Source organism: Neomonachus schauinslandi, chromosome 4 (genome assembly GCF_002201575.2).
Source record: "Neomonachus schauinslandi chromosome 4, ASM220157v2, whole genome shotgun sequence".
Taxonomy (NCBI): domain Eukaryota; kingdom Metazoa; phylum Chordata; class Mammalia; order Carnivora; family Phocidae; genus Neomonachus; species Neomonachus schauinslandi.
In genome coordinates, this window is record NC_058406.1 from 123,115,414 (window position 1) to 123,129,954 (window position 14,541).

The window sequence follows — 14,541 nt, forward strand, 5'->3', positions numbered from 1 at the left end:
CATAAATCTAGGCAAAGGACTTTAGAATACCTAAACTAAATAGTGGATAAACATGCATTTGCATTTGACCTTATATTTTAAAGTATTTTTCTTAATAAATACATAGTCATAAAATAAAATTTTATAAAACATGTTGAAATTACTTATTAAAATTTACATCAACAAGTAATTACTATCAAACATTATCCAAAAGATCTTTCTAAATTTGTACCATTTTCCAATGATTGGCTTCTCACCGATCAATTCACTGGACCAGGTCTCCTTAAAACCACATTTTAGAATTGAGCAATTTATTTTGCTTTGATTGTTGTGTTTGAGTATCCAGAGCTGTTGCTCACCGAGACGCTGACAACAGAATTTAAGCTCATTCCCTTGCTGATGGCAATTTGTTAAATATATTTTAAATATTCACAGGAGGGAAAGATAAAACTTGTTTTACATATTTTAAAGAATTGGGTAATTGCTGGGTTACTTAAGCAAATGATTTGATACAAAACAACTCTTACAGGAAACAGACATGCCAAAATTAGTAGAGACATGATTTCCAAGGAAATAATTTTTGGCTAGGAAAAAAAAAATAGTCATTGGAACCAAGTCAAGAGATAGGCTCCTGTGTGGGGTGTGTGTGTTCTCCTCCAGAAGAGGAAATGTGAAGTACTACACCTAGAAGAGAATTTAAGGGCTTCCTTGAGATGAGCAGACTAGTTTTATCAAGAGTAGCATTAGGGGGTTGGAGGGAGCGAAACCCCAAGTGCAGTAATGCAGCAGGAAGACCATCAACAATTCTCAAGGAAAGCAACACAAAGGCTAAAATCCATGTGACTTGCGGAGAGGTCACAGGCAGCCAATGGCCCAGGACTTACAGGCAATGAGAAAAATCATAGCTAGCTGATTTATCTCCCAGACCTACACACTTTTGGAAGTAAAAGGGAACACAAAAATAAATTTAAATTATATAAACTTTGAAATATGTATTTTAATGGATAAATTGAATGTATTATATGAGTGGACCTATATATTAATTCTACTCCAAAGTAAAATTTTCTTTTTTTTTTTAAGATTTTCTTTATTCATTTGAGAGAGAGAGAGACAGAGAGAGCACAAGCAGGGGGAGAGTCAGTGGGAGAGGGAGAAGCAGACTCCCCGCTGAGCTGGGAGCCTGATATGGGGCTCGATGTGGGGCTGGATTCCAGGACCCAGAGATCATGACCCAAGCTGAAGGCAGACACTTAACCATCTGAGCCACCCAAGCGTCCCATAAAATTCTTTCTTTAAAAGTAGTCAATTACCATGGGGTAATTCCTGCTCTCGCTCTCTCTGTCAAATAAATAAATAAAATCTTTAAAAAAAAAATAGTCAATTACAATGTATATTCAAGCAAAATAAGAAAAAAAATTTATTCATATGGATTATCTGAAGATTAAGAATAAAGTAATTCTTGGTACATATTTATGTAGTTTAATCAGTCATACCTTTTTTTTTTTTTAAGATTTTTATTTATTTGACAGAGAGAGACACAGCGAGAGAGGGAACACAAGCAGGGGGAGTGGGAGAGGGAGAAGCAGGCTTCCCGTGGAGCAGGGAGCCCGACACAGGGCTCGATCCCAGGACCCTGAGATCATGACCTGAGCCGAAGGCAGACTCTTAATGACTGAGCTACCCAGGCGCCCCTAGTCATATCTTTCTTATTGAAATATTTTGAAGAGTGTATTTTTATCACACTTTATAAGTTTTATTTTATGAAGTTGCACGCAGTTTTCTGCAGTAGTATTTTATGATTAATAAATTTTAAATGGTGTACATCTTCAATTGATTCCTCTATGGACAACAATATTTTTAGTTGGGAAAATACTCTCTACATGTGCCAAAGTACCTGGTACACTGAGAACAAATTCTGCTAAATATGAAGATTCATAGTTTTAATTTTTTCTATGTTGAAATGTGTAAATAATTCAGACCAAATATTTTCGTGGATATTATTGTTTTTCCTAAGTCAAAGTACATTTCTTTAACAAATATTTTTATAAATGCTGCAAAATTATCGGCCTTCTAGTTGTCATTCCATTCCACTTCAGGATCTAAATTCATTCAATTAAAAGTAGGGGTTTTGTCAAAAGACCCCACAAGTCAAAATCCTCCAAAGCATAACCATAATTATAGATTTTTTTAAATTAAAACTTCTACAACACTTAAGCCCTCCATGTTTAACTGTTCAATTTCTCCTTTGCCTTGTAAGGGTAAATTTCACTATCTTCCTGTTTGCAACTTTGTTTTCAATAGCTGCAATTTGTTAACATTTTCAATACTGAAGTTCTTTGGTCCTTCATTGAGTACCCTGATTAAACATTTAAAACTGATTTTAATCTAAATGCAGTCAAAGGACTTGCTTACCAAAAAATGTTTCTTCTGCTACTAACGAAGCCACCACATTAATATCAATGGTTTCACTTTTTGAATATATGCAAGAAAACTTGGAATTAAAAGTGAGTGAAATTCATCTAGAAGAAATGGCATTTGATCTAATGAAAAGTCATGCTTCACTGAATGATGCATAAATGCATCTTCTGCAGCTGTACCATCCTTCTGCCCAATCTTATTAAAATTAAAACAAACTTTTGAGGTACCTGGGTGGCTCAGTCTGTTGAGCTTCTGATTCTTGGCTTCCGCTCAGTTCATGATCTCGGGGGTCATGGGATCAAGCCGTGGGTGGAGCTCTGTGCTTAGCGGGGAGGCTGTTCTTCTCCCCCCTCCCTCTGCCTCTCTCCCCACTTGCACACACACTCTCTCTCTAAAATTAATAAATAAATCTTTTAAAAAATTAAAACAAACTTTGGAAGTAGATACTGATGTATCCTCAGCAGACGTGTGCCTTCTGGTTTCCCTGTGGCCACTATGGCCCTCCATTTGTGGACAATAAAAGCTGACAAACACTTTGTTCAAGTTACATGCTCATTATTAACTATCTTGAGACACAGAAATCTGAGCATCTAATTTTTCATTAAACATGAACTTTTAATTTTCTTAGCTGATTGTTGGCAGAAAGACTTATTGCAAAAGAAAAAAAAGCATTCTAAATGTATTAGTTTCCCAATGCTGCTATAACAAATTACAACAAATTTCATGGCTTAAAACAACACCAATTTATTATGTTGTAGTTCTGGAGGTCAGAAGCCCAAAATAAGTCTCACTGGGTGAAAGTCAAAATGTTGGTTGAACTGGTTCCTTCTGTCCAATTAAAAAATGGGCATTAGACATGAACAGACATTTCTCCAAAGAAGACATCCAGATGGCCAATAGATACATGAAAAGATGCTCAACATCACTCGTCATCAGGGAAATCCAAATCAAAACCACAGTGAGATGTCACTTCTCACCTGTCAGAATGGCTAAAATAAAAAACACAAGAAACAACAAGTGTTGGCAAAGATGTGGAGAAAAATGAACCTTGCGCACTGTTGGTGGGAATGCCTGCTGGTGCAGCCACTGTGGAAAACAGCACGGAGTTTCCTCAAAAAATTAAAAATAGAAATACCATATGATCCAGTATTTTCACGACTGGGTATTTACCCAAAGAATATGAACTAATTTATTTTTTTAAAAGACTTTATTTATTTATTTGACAGAGAGCGAGCGCGCGAGAGCAGGAACACAAGCAGGGGAAGTGGGAGAGGGAGAAGCAGGCTTCCCACAGAGCAGAGAGCCCCATGCAGGGCTCGATCCCAGGACCCTGGGATCATGACCTGAGCCGAAGGCAGACGCTTAACGACTGAGCCAGCCAGGCGCCCCAAATATGAACTAATTTAAAAAGATATATGCACCCCTATGTTTACAGCAGCATTATCTACAATAGCCAAATTATGGGAACAGCCCAAGTGTCCATCAACAGATGAACAGATAAAGAAAATATGATTATATATACAATGGAATATTACTGAGTCACAAAAAAGAATGAAATCTTGCCATTTACAACAACACAGATGAGTCTAGAGAATCTAAAGCTAAGTGAAATAAGTCAGAGAAAGACAAATACCATATGATTTCACTCATATGTAGAATTTAAGAAATAAAACAAATGAACAAAGGAAAAAAAGAGACAAACCAAGAAAACAGACTTAATCACAAAAAACTAACTGATGGGTACCAGAGGGGAGGAGGGTGGGGGATGGGTGAAACAAGTGATGGGGATTAAAGAGTGCATGTATCATAATGAGCACTGAGTAATGTAGAGAATTGTTGAATCACTATACCATACACCTGAAACTAATATAATAATGTTAACTATATTGAAATTAAAATTTTTTAAAAATTTAAAAACCTGGTTCTTTCTGGAGGCTCTGAGGGAAGAATCATTTTCCTTACATTTTTCTATTTCTGGAGTCCATTTGAATTTCTTGGCTCCGGATCCTTTCCTCACATCACTCCAATCTCTCGTTCTGGTGGTAACATCAGCTACTGACTCAGACCTGCCTCCCTCATAGAAGGATCCTTGAGTACATCAGGCCCACCTGGATAAACCAGAATAATCTTCCCATCTCGAGATCCTTATTTAGTCACATCTTCAAAACTCCTTTTGACATGTGAGGCAATGTATTCACAGGTTCCAGCGTTTAGGACATTTTCGGAAGAAGGAAGGCATTACTCAGCCTACCACACTAAGCGATGTAGAAACTAAATGTAGGTTTACACAGTACAATCAATGTCACAGACAATGCAGCGGTGCTCAGAAAGGAACTTCTTAGCCCCTATTTCCTGAACATGTCTCCAGTCCACTTCTATTAGCCTGTATTTTCCCACATTTCACACTGGCCACATTGAATATCAGCCTGGCACTTTGAGCCTCTAGCGTCCCACAGGCCAAAACGTGGGTCCTGGCACAATTGACTGGTACACCGAGTCACCGACGGTGATCAGCAGCTGGTCCAGCAGCAACTACCACCCACCTGGGAGGAGAGGGCGTTCGTGGTCCCTCGCAGCTGCCGTCCAAGAACACTTCATTTTATCGGCAAACATCCCGCACACTCTCCTCAAAAAGGAGCAGATGGTTAGGCTGCATCTGGAAAACTTCAAGAAAAGCGACTGGTGTGCCTCACTGTCTTTCAGATTTAACCGTGCGTTGGAGGAAGAACTCTGGTTGCCACGCTGCGTCTCACGCACAGCTGGCCAAGACAAGAAGCCAGCAGCAGAGGCTACCAAAGCCAGCCTGCTTATCTCGTTACTGGCCATATTATTACCTCCTTTTTAAAAAAGGAAAATTTGGGACAAATGCTAATCCAGACAGGATGCTAGAATAAGAGGTATCATAGAGGCTGTTCCAAGCCAACCTGGACCTGTGGTTTTACTCTAATAAGTGAAAGAAAAGTTAACATTCCTTTAAATTAGAAAAAAGAAAAAAAAAGCAAGATTTACCTAAGCAGCTGCTAATAATTAATAATCGAGGTTAATGACAATGGAATTTAACCTGTATTTACTTATTCTAGATTATTATGTATCTCTTTATAAGAATAAATTCATGGGGCACCTGGGTGGCTCAGTCAGGTTTAGTGTCTGACTCTTGATTTCGGCTCAGGTCATGATCTCAGGGTCGGTAGATCGAGCCTTGAGTCAGGCTCTGTGCTGGAATAGAGCCTGCTTAAGATTCTTTCTCTTCCCCTCCCTTCTCTCTCTCGCCCCTCCCCACCCCTGCTCACTTGCGCGAGAGCGCTCTCTCTCTCTCAAAAAAAAAAAAAAGAATAAATTCGTAATAGTTTATTTTACAAAGGAGATATACATTTTCAAGGAAAATGTTAAGAGAATGGATTGTAGGGTGATCTATAATTTCTCAGTTATTCGCGAACCAATCAAACCTAAGCAGGGCAACACCTACTGGCAACAATCCAAATTGCAATAACTACACCAAAAACCAGTAATTTAAAAGCTAGTAAGTGATCACAAATACTGACTCCCCTCGGGCCAAAACTTATCCTGACTGTATTCCACACCTGCTTCTGCACAGAACCCTCGTGATCACACATTCCCTTTCTCCCAACTCTGCCTTCTAGGCTTCCTTGGCCAGTCTCCCCTGGGTTCTCCTCATCTCCTTATGTTCTCTTCCCCAGTTTCCTGGCTAGTTTCTCCTCCTGCCCCCACGCTGTAACTATAGGTGTCGCCCCAAAATCAGGCCTCAGCCCTTTGTTCCTCCTGCTTTACAATTACCCTCTTGGAGCATTACTACAATCCATGTAACTGAAGGTCCATCTCCTTTCTTGATACCCACCCAAACTCCAGGCCCCCAATTCTTACACTTTCTTCAAATCTGGCCCCAGACCTCACTATTTTCTTTCTGTGAATTCTAATAGCATTTATAAACCACACACACAGTCTAAAAATATATATATCCTATGTTCTCTACACATTTCATATATGTACATTTGCTCCTTCCCATCCAGAGTACAAGCTCTTCAAGTAGAGGTGAGGTCTTTCATGCATTCATTCAACAAACATTAATTGAGAGCTGACTATATGCAAATACTGTTTTAGATACATAAACAGACAAAACAAAGATCCCTGACTTCATGAAGCTAATATTTTAGTGGGATGGGGTGGGGAGATGAGGGGGCAAGGAGAGACAATGAACAATAAACTAATAACCAAGTAAATTGTTTATAGCATATGAGTCGGTAGTAAATGCTCAACAGCTTTATGTGGCTTGTAACTATCATATTGGACAGTGTAGGTCTAATGCCTTAATTCCCTGGATTTCATTTAATTTCATCAGGAAAAATGTCAGAAACAAACCAAGCTGCCATATTAGTATTCATTTTCTCAAATGCAAAGCAACCCATTGCATCTACAAATACCACGATGCAGGTGGTGGAAATAAACTGGGGTTGTTGGCTTGTCTGCTTCTCCTGTTATAGAAAAAGTGAACAACCGAGTGACTACATGGCAAATTCAGGTGCTCAGGCGGCTCCATCGGGTGGCCCAGGCTCACACCCTCAGGGTTCAGGCACCAGATGACCCCTTTTCTCACTATGAAAAAATACAAGAAAACAAATTGTCCCACAGGCTCTGAAGGGCAATTACAAAGGAGATGTTCCAAAAATATTTGGGAGATGACATCACTGGAATCAACAACTGCTTGCCAAGGTTTTGAAGAGAACACCCCACATTAGAATGTCCAGCTTTCATATGATTGCCATGTTACTGTGTGATCAGAGGCCGAAGCGACTGCTTGCATGCAGATTTTGTGAGGCAGCTGTTTTGACAGGACAACTATTTGACAAAGCTGCATCAAAACCATCCCATCATCAAATCCAGTGTGCAGCCCTGACACTTGCCCTGTCCCTGTCACCACCATTTCTGGAGGATTTTTGCTTACTCTATTGCTTTCTGATATATATTAGTCTTACAAATTATTTCTTCTTTTTTTTTTAAGATTTTATTTATTTATTTATTCGAGAGAGAGAGAGAGAGAAACAGCTTGAGAGGGGAGAGGGTCAGAGGGAGAAGCTGGCTCCCTGCCGAGCCGGGAGCCCGATGCGGGACTCGATCCCAGGACCCTGGGATAATGACCTGAGCCGAAGGCAGTTGCTTAACCAACTGAGCCACCCAGGCGCCCCACAAATTATTTCTTCTTAATGAAAAATCATATATAACATGCAACATTTGTATAAAAAAGCATAGGCAATTACATTTATATGTGCTTGTACTTGGACAGCGTATCTCTGGAAGGATATTTTTTATTTTTTATTTTTTTAAAGATTTTATTTATTTATTTGACAGGGAGAGACAGCCAGAGAGAGAACACAAGCAGGGTAAGTGGGAGAGAGAGAAGCAGGCTTCCCGCCGAGCAGGGAGCCCAATGTGGGGCTCGATCCCAGGACCCTGGGATCATGACCTGAGCCGAAGGCAGACACTTAACGACTGAGCCACCCAGGCGCCCCTGGAAGGATATTTTTTAAAGGGGCAATGATCCATTACCTCTGGGGTGGGATGTAGGGTGCTGGGGATCAAGCACTGGGAGAACCTCACTCCTCACAAGATATCCTTTGAACTCCGAATATTTTTTTTACCATATGCATCTTTTACTTTATCTTTAAAAACCTTTTTCTGAATTTATTTTTTAGCAGTTTTAGTTTCACTAAAATAGGCAGAAAGTACAGAGAATTTTCACATACTCCCCCAACCCTTCACACTCTATTATTAACACCTTGCACTGGTATGGCACATTCCTTACAATTGATAAGCCAATATTTGTAAATTATTAAAGTCTACTGTTTACATTAGGGTTCACTCGATATTGTACATTCGGCTACTATAGGTCCAGCATCTGTTCTCACAAACGGGTACTCTCAGGTAGTCCTCCCAGCAATCCCACTTTCTAAATGAGGAAGCGTGGGCTCAGAGAGGTTCAGTAATTTGCCCAAGGTCACACAGCCCCTAGGTATGTTTGTGTCTGCCTTCATCCTAGATTGGCCCATTACCCCACAGCTGTAGTGTATCTGAAGCACTAGACAAGCCAGCATGAAATCACTTGCCTTTAAATTTAATAGGAAAAGAAAAAATCTCTTGAAAATGTTTTCAAACAATGGCTCCATGAACATGAGCAACAATAACTCCTCTTGAAAGGGGAAATAATTTGGCCACTTGTGGTTAAGAAATATTGCCCCACCCTCAATGTCATGGCTACCAAGTCAGTGAGCTCCCTACTCCCTGTGCCCTCCCCTTGAGTCATACGAATGTACCAGGGACAGGAAAGAGGGGAAATTCCACTCGACACCGGAAGTCCTATTACAGGAATGAGTGACTCAGATGCCACTGACATACTCCCTGCCCAACCAATCAGCCTTGTTAAGGAGGCATATGCTTTCAGGGCATGATTAATAGGACACAGGCTTCTAGAGCCCCAATTTTTAGAATATGGCTAAATTCTGGGCCCCAAGTCTGCAGACAAAATCTTCAGAAAGCTTTCAGTGATTTAGTTTCCTTGTTGACTTCATTTCTTCAACAACCATGAGCTGAGTGCCCACTGGCTACTGAAGACACCAAGGAGAAGGCAGGTGGGACAGACCTAGCGCTCTTTTAATAACACAATGGGGTAAACATAGAAACAGATGAAAAGCAAAGAGATGAGGGTGGTGCGAGGAGGACTTACTAGTATTTTCTGGGGCTTCTGTCTTCAGGGAGATTTCTTTTGATGTATACCATAGCTATAATAAGATGCAATCTGCTAAATGTGCCTTAAGAACAGCACAAAGCAGATATTATGGGGATTCAAAGTGAACAAAGTGATTTGAGAAACTTAGTTACTACACACAATTTGAAAATTATGTGTAGATCCTTGCTTCTGGAGGTGTGGTCCACACAACCGGAGCACTGATGTCACCCAGGAGCTTGTAAGAAATGTAGAATTATAGACTCCACCCAGACCCATTGAATCAGGATCTGCATTGGAGTAAAATCCTCTGGTGGTGTGTCTACGCAGTCAGCCCTGAGAAGCACTGGTTTAGAGCCCAAACGGCTCTAAAGCTTGCTTTAAATATGGTTTGGGTTTTGTTGTTTTTTTTTTTTTAAGTAAACAATACGCAGAACTAAACTCCCTGTATTGTGAAATTAGCCTAACCACAACATAATCTTTCAAAATTCATACTTCTCTTCCTTAAGTGCATCTCGTATTTCCCATTCTTTATTCAATCTGAGAGGGATGCAGGTGTGTGGGGTTAAAAACAGAAAAGAGAAGGAGAAAAAAATAGATCCTCTCTGTGAGGCAGTCAGGGCTGGCATGCTCCCAGTAGATTCAGTTCTAGAAAATAAAGCCTTTGTGCTTGGAGGTGGTCTGAGGCCTTTCGCTCTCAGGTCTCTGTTTCACCTGGCCTGCTAGCTGTCCTGCTGAGTGGTCACATCAGCATCAGTGCATGTCCTTTTGTGCTGATCTAATTTTTTACATGGATCCAGAAGCATTTGTGGAGTACCTATGAAGTGCATAACAGGGGCTAAGGGCTCTCAGGTATATAAAGGCGTAGCCAACAATGTGTAGAAATAATTACAAGAATAGGTAGAAAGTAAGTCGTACCAAAAGAGAGATACAAACCAAAGAGAATGAATGTTCGGATAAGGGAGAGAAAATTCCTGGCTCAAGAAATCCAGGAAGATTTTGGGAAGGAGGCCTCAGAACCAGCTGGGCCTTAAATGATGGTCAGGATTTGAAGAGGCAGACATGGAATTAGAGCATTTTAGAAAGAACATCTAGCCCAGAAAAAGGGTGGGGGCACAAAGATGAAGATTTCTCCCAGGAGATGAGAGAATCTGACTGAGACGTGTGAGGCAGCAAGCCGGAAAAGAAGACCTGGAATTTGGTCATAGATGGTCCCAAATGCCCAAGTGTGGGAGCAGGAAGTCACTGAAGATTTCTGAGTAGAGCAATAACATGACCATATCTGTGTCTTGGAGTTTTTATACACCAGGGCATTCTTTGCAGAGGAGGGAGTGAATGGGCGAGGGTAAGAATGTAGGGAAGTCCTACTGCTTCCTATGAGTCCCAGTTGAAGGTAGATAGATGTTATCCCCTTTCTTCGTGTTCTTCCCTCTCCCCACGCCCCTGCTTCCCGCAAACCATGCAGTCCATGGATGCTCAACATCTCGATGTTGACAGGGGCTGGAGTGGAGTCCAGCCCCCACGGAGACTTTCCTGAAGGCTGTGAAGAGGCATGAGCCCTGTTCCCAGGAAGATATTCACAGAGCACAGGTGTGTTATGATAGGAAGTATGAAAGCTGCCGATTTATCAAAGTCTGGGGTGGTGATGATTATCACTGGGCATGTTCACCATCAGAAAGGAGAAGATGATCAGATAAGAAAACACACTTGACAACAATCTCCTTTCAGCTGTAATTATTTCTGGGTATGTGTTATTCTAAGAAGAACATTTGGTCCCTTTTTTGGTGAACTTGATTCCCCTGAGCCAGCTGATTCTTCTTTCTCGTTATCACACAACTTGGGAGCTCGATAGAAAGGCAGAGCCATTTTGCCAATTCCCTCATTTAAAGGAGAGGCAGAATGACTTGTCCAACTGCGATCTGCCAAGCTGGAACAGAACCTTTTAAAAACATATAAAATATAAAAGCTGGAGGAGGGTCCCTAGTGTCCCCACACACACTGGGAAGTGGGGGTGGGGAGGCTTCCCTGTCGTCCACGTCCACCAGGCTGTTGGGTGCCCAGGAGGGAGCAGTTCCAGCCTCAGTGTGAGCTGCCCAGTGGGAAAGAGCCTCTTCCCCAGGTGCCAAGGTCCATGGTACCCCTGACGCAGAAGCAGGCGACCTGCCCACAGGGCGTGGCCTGGATGGCCCCACCCCTGGCCTGACTCCCATTTTCACTCCTCTTAAAAACAGAAATGTAACGGAATTTTAAACTGTTTAGACGGGAATGTAACGTTAAGAAAATGCAACTTATTCAGCTTGGCCTACACCAAAATACAAAGAGGTTGGTGTGAAATCACTTCCTCAATGAGAACTAAGTGAGACACGCTCAGTCGCTTCCCAGCAGAGGTGAGAAAGAGTTATTCCTCTCTCTTTCTGAATCCTTTTGGGGAACCACCACACGTCGTCGGGTAAAGTCCCTGCTGATGAAGTGTTCAGGGCTTATCGCTGCTCAAAGACACCTCCAAGTCACGGCCACAGACCTCACCAAATCAAAACATCCCCTCAGGCCTTAACTGTTTTGTGCTTTGAGTTAAACTTACAAAGGAGAAAAGAGATGGCTAGATAAATTAAGGCAAGGAACACTGGAAGTTCTTGGCCGATTTTCCTTGGACTTGGGCTTTGTCTAATCACCTGCACTAAAACACAAGGCCTTGGAGCCAGACCTTCCATTTCCAGAATAGTGTCAGTCAACCTGAGGGCAGAGCCTTGCTTTGGCTCCTGATTTATAGAAACAAGGCAAGATTCCCAGCCTCAAAACAACCTCGTGTTAGAAAACACTGAAGCCAGAAAGACTGGGCTTCCTGAGAGTAAGACAAAGACCAGACAACTGTGTCACCCAAGCAGCCATGAGGGAGGATGAGGCCTGGACAGTAAGAAAGTAGTCTTCTGCCTGATACTTACGTCAGCTGTGTCTAATTGAATAGAATGCATTCCACATATGGAATTTTAATTTTTCTAGAAGCTCCATTCTAAAAAAGCAAAGAGAAGCAGAGAAATTAATTTTAATATTTTCACTTAGCACAGTGTATCCAAAATATTATCATTTCAAAATATTGCCAATATAAAAATGATTAGGGAGAGATTTTACATTCTATTTTGTCCTAAGGCTTCAAAATCTGGTATGTATTTTACACTTAGAGCACATCTCATTTCAAACCAGCCACATTTCAAGTGATGAACAGCCACATGTGATTAATGGCCACCGTGTGGAACCCTTCAGAGTCAGAGAATTAAAAAATCAATGAAAAAGATAATCTTAGGACACCGGTATTCTGAAAAGAGCCTGCGTGCCTACTGCAGGAGGGGCAAAAGTTAGGTTCTCTGGGAAGATGCCACATCACAGTCTTGACGGGGTTTGTTTCATCTTTTCCCTGACCCTGTGACCTGGATATTATTCTCTCCTGATTAACAATAAGGAAACTGGATCAGTAGTCTAACTGCTGGGCCAAAGTCACACAATGAAGAAGTGGATATGGGATCTAAGCCCAGGCCTCCTGACTCCTCATGCCGGCCATGCAGTGTTCTGGAAGAGCCCCACTTCCAGGAGACAATTTCTGAAACTCAAGAGGACGCTCAGTGACATCATTCTGTCTGGTCCCACACAGATTTCACCCTCTTTTTAGAAGACCAATGACACATCAACCCAACAGAGATGCACATCCATGCATATTATCCAGGATGGTTTTTAGAAATGTGGGTTTAGTGGGGCGCCTGGGTGGCTCAGTCAGTTAAGCGTCTGCCTTTGCCTCAGGTCATGATTTTAGGGTCCAGGGATGGAGCCCCACATCGGGTTCTGCGCTCAGAGCGGAGTCTGCTTCTCCTTCTCCCTCTGCCTGCCGCTCCCCCTGCTTGTGCTTTCTTTCAAATAAATAAAATCTTTTTTAAAAAAATAGAAATGTGGGGTTAGGTGGGAAGGTGGACTCAAGCAGGCTGGCCATGGGCAAACATGTCAGAAGGGGCTTTTGGAGTCCCTCTGGAGTGCCTTCTCCCTTCACCCCTCTGCTGGGCTCTTATCCTGGACTCACTCAGTACGGACCCCTCCCAGCTCCTCATGTCCCCCTGGTCATTGGGCTGACGGTCATCACCTGCATGCATTGCTCTCTGCTTAAACGATGAGGTGTGCTCTGGTGTTAGACTCAGGGTCACCGCCGCAGATGAAACAGCAGCCTTCTGGAGAGAACGCCTAGAGTTGAAGAGGGCAAATCAGCAGAGCAGATGTTCAGAAGATAGAGAGGGACTTTCATATCATTTCCCTTCACATCTACTGGTCCAGGTCAGTAATGTTCTGGAAATGAATGCTCCATTCAAACCTAAACAACAGGGCATTTACCATTTCATCTAAATAGTGCCCCAGCCTCAGGCCTGGGTAAGTCCTGTTTACTGTAATCAGTTCTGCTGCAGACTTAGAGATAGGATCCCCCCACCCCCACCCGCCCAGCTGGCAGGACCATGGGGCATGTGGCTGCAGACTAAGGCTCTGTCCACTTATCTCCTCTCTACCTCCTATTCCCCAGCCCCTTCCCCCCGCCCCCTCCCCCCCCCAACACTCTACAAACCAACACCTGGTCAAGGAGCTGGCCACATCTCCTTCCTGCCAAGTCTTGCTCTGCCCATGAACTCTGGGCTAAGATATCAATCGGGGGATTCTCTCTGGGAGGTCCCAGTGTCCCTCCCTCCTCCCCATCACCCTCTGTCTCTGTACATGCACACAGCCTGGACCCAGCTCAAACTCATCCCTCACTGACGACCTTCGCCTTCAAACAGTTCTCTGAACAATGGCCAGCGGCGCGCTCACCAGAGTGCAAACATCGCTCTGCTCTCTGCTCCCTGAAAGGCCATATGGAAACTCCCCCTCATTTGTTGGCCCACATCTGACAGAGCAAAGGGCTTTTATCTCAGAAGGAAAGAGCCCAGTTCTGAGCAGCCACCACGCCCCTAAGCACACACAAAGTCAAAAAGACATTTGCCCAAAAGGCCTGTCACAGAGAAGTTTTCTGTGTGTGCGTGTGTTTTTAAAAAAATTTTCTCTTCCCGCCAAAATGTCTGTACCAGCAGCAGTAGCAGGTCCGTGGAGAGCCTGCCACCTGACCTGCTCGGCAGGTCCCTAATTGCGTCCCATCTGGTGTCTGGCACACACAAAGGCCACCGGCCCAGCTCCGCCCCCAGCCTTTCTCCCGGCCGTTTGGTGCGTTCGTGCAGCCTGCGCTGGGCCGCACTCCGCCAGGCCCGACGGGGCGCACGGCTAGCGGGCGCCAGGCCCGGGGCCTCCCAGGCACTCAGAGCTGGCGCACAGCTCGGGCGAGGAGGACAAAGGCCGCGCCTGGTGCGGAGGGCCTGCGCTTCGAGGCGAGCACTGTGCACGTTTTG